Source organism: Lucilia sericata, unplaced genomic scaffold (genome assembly GCF_015586225.1).
Source record: "Lucilia sericata isolate MDLA Ls3-8-SP2 unplaced genomic scaffold, ASM1558622v1 Contig002246F_arrow, whole genome shotgun sequence".
Taxonomy (NCBI): domain Eukaryota; kingdom Metazoa; phylum Arthropoda; class Insecta; order Diptera; family Calliphoridae; genus Lucilia; species Lucilia sericata.
Genome location: NW_023996072.1, coordinates 57,796 through 63,795, shown reverse-complemented (window position 1 = coordinate 63,795; position 6,000 = coordinate 57,796).

The following is a 6,000-nucleotide window of genomic DNA, read 5'->3' as shown; positions in this document are numbered from 1 at the left end:
GGCGACAATGTTCTAAAATCCCAAAGCTGGGATCAGAAAACTGAAAGCAGTTTTGGAAACCTCAATATGTTTTCTATTTACTCCAAAAGTATTTTCCCAGCCCTAAAAGAAATGTGGACCCTATGGGCAAAAAAGTAAAAAATCCCATTTTTGGGATTTTCATTCCTATTTTTGGGAATTGCGGGATGCCCTTTGACCTTTTCAATTTTTTTTTTGCATATTCATATTTGAAATGACAAATTTAACAAGCGTTGAAAATTTTATTGAGTTTTGTTCATAAATAAAGATTTTGTCATATATTACATATTTGTTTAATTTCTAAAACTATGATTTATATCAAAATTTTAATAGGATCGCAGATAGCTACAACAATTTAGTCCATATTTATCCCTTAATATCATTTTTTAGTTAGATATGGAAATTCTCGATCCTTTACAAAAAATTCAAGCCAATATCTCAATTACATTCAAAAATATGTTCATTTAAACCTGTGTCCTTTAATTTCATCTTTTTCATATTTTAGTATTAAGTATGACAGAACATACATTTGGTGTTGAATAAAATATTTGGACAATTTTTAAAAATTATTTAGTTAATTATTTTATTATAATATTATATATAAAATAAAAAAAATTATAATTTTATTATGAGCCACGCACAACAACACCTAAATCACCCCACACAAATTACCTTTCCCGCCCACCGAAATATAAAACACAATTTAATACAATATCATCAGTTAGTATAATAGCTTTTTTTATTTGAACTGTTTATCTTAAACATAATACAATTAATTCTTACAAACCTACTTATATAGTTAATTCCTAACACTACTTATTTTCTATAAAATAATCTGTCATATCGGTATACATATCCAGAAGGTAATATAAGTCCTTAAATCTTCCTTGTTTTGAGATGATAGAGTTTCATAACAAATCCATCTTTTTCGCATAGTTGAAAGAACAGGATCAGAAGATAGAAGTAAACTATTAAAAATATCTTCATTCTGTGATTGCCTGGAGCATTTTCTTGAGCTGAATAGTTGAACATGCTTAAAATCTCGATTCCTCGCTTCCTGGGCTTCTTCTGTTAACTCTCCAAGTGGAAGAATATTCGATTCAATTATTATTTGACCATGACACAATACTTTGTGTACTGTTGGTGTTAGTTCCCTCCATGGATACAGAGATACAAGTAATTTAGAAATTCAGATGTGTATTCCCCAAATTGATTTTCATTAATTTTATGTTTACTATTCAGTGCCATTAAAATAGTTTTAACTCTTCGAAGCAACTCCTTGTCGATTCCAGTTATTTTTGAAGTAATTTCAAAATCACGAAAAAACCTTCTCGACGTATTACCGTCATTTGTACTACCGCAACTTGAAAGTGGTTTGTCGATGTTTAATCCCATCTGAACTTCAAATTCTTCTTGGATTCTGCTTTTTTTCGCAGCTCTCAGTTCTTTCAATTCTTCATTATTTTTTGTTGATTTAGTAGGATAGTTTGTTTTTTTTTTTTTCCTGGATCGCCTTGTATGATGGTAATATATTGTGTCCTTTTTCATGCAGAGCTTTTCTTAATATTTGGTACTTATTTCGACTGAGACCCAGTTCCAACATAAGCGCTATTGCTTCCTCTTCAGTAAAATTTGATTATGATGTTGGAGTTGGTATACTTTCCACAATTCGCTTAAGTCGTTTTTGGTGATGCATTAGGAAGAATAGTTGCAATATGTACGACATCCATATGTTGGTTTTCCTTTTTCAGCATTTCGTTAAATGTATCAGCAATTTCCTCATTTGAGATTGAAAAAAGTTTTTGTGTGACCCTCTTTTTTTTTACCTTGAACATAAGTCTTCGTATGACTTGCAAGGCGCTCCTATTGATGTGTTGTAAGTTGAGATTTCCGTAGTAGTTTCCATCCAACTACAAAAATTTTAATCGAAATTTCTTTTGATTTCCATCCACAGACTTTTTACATCAAAAAGTTTTCAATTTTTGATATGCCTGTTTTGTCTACTTTTCTACTATATGTAGTTTTTATATAATTTGAAATGTCTTCAATTCTTTCTGGCCCTTTTGAAGATATACTCCATAAAACGGAACACAACTCTTCGTACTTTAATGTAATCTTCATTGTAGATTTATTAAATATGGTACTTAAAATCTGAGAAGTTTACTTATATACCAATTCTTGTCATTTCCGATACAGGTATTCCAAAGTAAAAAATTACGAATTGTCTACCTATTAACATTTAGGACTATATTACTATAACCTGTAATTCAGTCATTGATATTTCTTATTAGTGAATGAATCGAAATTATCATTACCTGTACATTTTTACCTACATGATCATAAACGAAACAGAACGAAATGATCTGTCGAAAAAATTTAGGTAAAAAATAGTTATAAATTTTTGAAAATTTAAGCATAATAGGACCTTTCAATTATAAGGATAAGCAAACAAATAGAAAATAGGTAAATATAAGATTTAAATATGTGCTGTCATACTTAATACTAAAATATGAAAAAGATGAAATTAAAGGACACAGGTTTAAATGAACATATTTTTGAATGTAATTGAGATATTGGCTTGAAATTTTTTGTAAAGGGTCGAGAATTTCCATATCTAACTAAAAAATTATATTAAGGGATAAATATGGACTAAATTGTTGTAGCTATCTGCGATCCTATTAAAATTTTGATATAAATCATAGTTTTAGAAATTAAACAAATATGTAATATATGACAAAATCTTTATTTATGAACAAAACTCAATGAAATTTTCAACGCTTGTTAAATTTGTCATTTCAAATAAGAATATGCAAAAAAAAAAATTGAAAAGGTCAAAGGGCATCCCGCAATTCCCAAAAATAGGAATGAAAATCCCAAAAATGGGATTTTTTACTTTTTTGCCCATAGGGTCCACATTTCTTTCAGGGCTGGGAAAATACTTTTGGAGTAAATAGAAAACATATTGAGGTTTCCAAAACTGCTTTCAGTTTTCTGATCCCAGCTTTGGGATTTTAGAACATGTCGCCCAAAGTTAAAGTTTTGATAAAAAATAGGTCATATTCGGAAGGACGCAGTGGCAACATTTTCAAAAAATAGGACAAGTTTTTTACGCCAAGCGTTCTGCGTAAAGATACCTTTTAGAAAACTATAAAATTGTTATATGTTCTTAATAAAAAATTTATTTTATTAATAAAAGAGTTAAGACACATTTTTGGCAAAAAAAAACGCCAAAAATCTAAAATTTTTTGAATTTTTAAATTAAAAAACGTATATTTTTGGATCTGTAAACGATATTGATCTGAAATTTTTTGTATATTATTGGAAATTTTGTTGTCTAACTAACAAGAAAAAATTGAGTCCATTTGGTCCAAAATTACGCCCGGTATTCAAAAAAAGGCGGACCAAGGTATGGTAAATTTTGTATCACTAAATTTTTAAATGCCTATAACTCGGATATTATAAGAGATAAGTAGTATGTCCAAGCATGTTTTTTCAAGATCTCGTCGAGCGCTTTCACAAAATATAAAAATCTTTGTATTTGGGTGAAAAACAAAAAAATGGCACGAGTTTAAAAATTTTACATGTCGTAGGTACCCTACTTTGAGCCGCCACAGCGCCGCCCCTGGGGCATCTGCAGGGTTCATCTTCAAAACTTAAACTCGAATACTCCTTGGCTACGCTCACGCCAAATTTTATCCCGATCGGATCAGCCGTTTAGAAATGCCAGATTTATTTCCAAAAAATTTCCATTCTGCCCCACTGTGCACCGCTAAAGAACACTGCAAAAGTTGCAGATCGTCTTACATATAAATAAACTACGTTATTTTCAAAAATTTACAAAAAAAAAAAAAAATATTGTTTAATTTAACACATATTGTTAAAACTCCCTTTATATAGACTACTAGCCAGGCATGGACTTTAGTTATTTTTGATATCGTAAATTACTGCGCTACCGACCCGACATTTTTGAACCTTTTCTATCTTATAAACATAGGCAGTTTAGTGTATAATCAATAGACTAGTCTATAATCTAGACTATAGATTAGTCTATCATCTAGACTATAGACTAGTCTATAATCTTGACTATTGTCTAGTCTATAATGTTGTCTATAGTCTAGTCTATAATGTAGACTATAGTCTAGTCTTAATATAGACTATAGTCTGGTCTATAATCTTGACTATAATCTAGACTATAGTCTAGGTTATAGTCTAGCTATGTCTAGTCATAGTCTAGTCTATAGTCTAGTCTAGTAATCTATAGTCTAGTCATAGTCTAGTCTATAGTCTAGTCTATAGTCTAGTCTATAGTCTACTATATCTAATCTATAGTCTAGTCTATAGTCTAGTCTATAGTCTAGTCATAGTCTATGTCTAGTAGTGTAGTCTATAGTCCTAGTCTATAGGTCTAGTCTATAGTCTAGTCTATAGTCTAGTCTATAGTCTAGTCTATAGTCTAGTCTATAGTCTAGTCTATAGTCCTAGTCTATAGTGTAGTCTATAGTCTAGTCTATAGTCGTCTATAGTCTAGTCTATAGTCTAGTCTATAGTCTAGTCTATGTCTAGTCTATAGTGTAGTCTATAGTCTAGTCTATAGTCTAGTCTGTAGTCTAGTCTATAGTCTAGTCAATAGTCTAGTCTATAGTCCTAGTCAATAGTCTAGTCTATAGGCTAGTCAAGGGTGTGAAGTTAAATTCGTCGGCCAGATACGTCCCACACCACATATGTCAAATACGTTCCACATACTATAAAATTCGTTTTCAAATGAATTAAAAGTTATTTTTAATAAAACGAGCACCAAATAATATGTTTTTTAAGAAATAAAGTAAAATTATATTAAAATATATTCAAAAAATTAATATATAAAATAAAAATTAGTTAAAATAATTTTATACTCGTCAAATATGGTAGTAAAATATAGAATTTTCAAATGCAAAAAACAGACACTTGGAGAAGACATGAATCGGGTTACCGGCAGAGTGGAAGTAGCCCAGGACTAGTTCTTTCCCAAAATGTATAGTTTATATGCAATTCCAGCTCTGGATAATTTTGACGAATTTTTGAAAAATCATCAAATTTTGCCAAAAATAGTGGAATTTTCAAGTGGCTCCAAAGAGCATTTGGAGAAGACATGAATCGGGGTACCGAAAAACTGGAAGTAGCCCAGGACTAGTTCTTTCCAAAAATGTATAGTTTATAATGCAATTCCAGCTCTGGATAATTTTGACGAATTTTTGAAAAATCATCAAATTTTGCCAAAAATAGTGGAATTTTCAAGTGGCTCCAAAGAGCATTTGGAGAAGACATGAATCGGGGTACCGAAAAACTGGAAGTAGCCCAGGACTAGTTCTTTCCAAAAATGTATAGTTTATATGCAATTCCAGCTCTGGATAATTTTGACGAATTTTTGAAAAATCATCAAATTTTGCCAAAAATAGTGGAATTTTCAAGTGGCTCCAAAGATCATTTGGAGAAGACATGAATCGGGGTACCGAAAAACTGGAAGTAGCCCAGGACTAGTTCTTTCCAAAAATGTATAGTTTATATGCAATTCCAGCTCTGGATAATTTTGACGAATTTTTGAAAAATCATCAAATTTTGCCAAAAATAGTGGAATTTTCAAGTGGCTCCAAAGAGCATTTGGAGAAGACATGAATCGGGGTACCGAAAAACTGGAAGTAGCCCAGGACTAGTTCTTTCCAAAAATGTATAGTTTATATGCAATTCCAGCTCTGGATAATTTTGACGAATTTTTGAAAAATCATCAAATTTTGCCAAAAATAGTGCAATTTTCAAGTGGCTCCAAAGATCATTTGGAGAAGACATGAATCGGGGTACCGAAAAACTGAAAGTAGCCCAGGACTAGTTCTTTCCAAAAATGTATAGTTTATATGCAATTCCAGCTCTGGATAATTTTGACGAATTTTTGAAAAATCATCAAATTTTGCCAAAAATAGTGGAATTTTCAAGTGGCTCCAAAGAGCA